The sequence below is a fragment of the Apis dorsata genome, unplaced genomic scaffold (assembly GCF_000469605.1).
Source record: "Apis dorsata unplaced genomic scaffold, Apis dorsata 1.3 scaffold_348, whole genome shotgun sequence".
Lineage (NCBI taxonomy): Eukaryota > Metazoa > Arthropoda > Insecta > Hymenoptera > Apidae > Apis > Apis dorsata.
The window spans coordinates 322488-323296 of NW_006263615.1; the positions used below are offsets into that span (position 1 = coordinate 322488).

Consider the following 809-nt stretch of genomic DNA (forward strand, 5'->3'; position numbering starts at 1 on the left):
TGTAACGAGGCAGAATAACGGCGGTGGGCGTTGGAGGGCGCAGGAAGGGGTGGGCTCTCGAAAATTGTTAAGCTAAATAAACGTTCAGCTGCGGGGAAAATTGGCAGAAATGCAATTACTGCCCCTCCCCTCCCGCTGCACAAAGAGGGAATATTTTCCCCCTAATATCCCCGGGACAGAATAATTATTTACAGCCGCAAGAAAACTCTTTGTCGCGTTGGCTTGTTTCACTTTGTTGGCCCGTGTCTCCCTCCCTCCTCTCCGCCCGAGCTTTATAAACGTATCGTTAAAAACGTTTCCTTCGCGTCCTCCCCTCTCCTCTCGTCTCCTCTGACACTGGCCGCTCGTCCCTCTTTTTTCCACCAAGAAACTTCCAGGGAAAACTCTCTCTCTCTCTCTCTCTCTCCCTTCCTTTGTCCCTCCCCCCTATGTCTATGTCGGAAAAATGTGACAGTTATGAAATTACATCCTCCTCGTTGATCGAGGGATAAAAGACCAACGAATCAAATATTTTTCAAAGGATTCTCGAGATAAAAGGAAGAGGGAGAGAAAAGAGGGAAAAGAGAATTCTCCAAATTAGAAACTACCAGCGGAATACCAGTTTTTCGCTCCTCCTCGTCGGAGAGGTAGAGAGGAAAGAAGAAAGAGGGAGGGAGAAAAAAGGTGTTCAAAGGAATCCGTTGGAGAAAGAACAGAAGGGAGCGTGGAGAAAGCAATAACAACGAGATTGCGAAAAGAGGGGGAGGGGGAGGCTTGCCTCCCCGATTCTCGTCTCGGTTGAACGGTCAAAGTCGAGGCCGGGACGACGA

The 809-nt window shown here is 49.1% G+C and overlaps 1 protein-coding gene across 1 annotated transcript in view; it reads left to right on the plus strand.

Annotated features, from left to right (window-relative positions):
- Positions 1-809, plus strand: part of LOC102681822 — a 20642-nt gene that overhangs the window by 13650 nt on the left and 6183 nt on the right. The window lies entirely within an intron of this gene.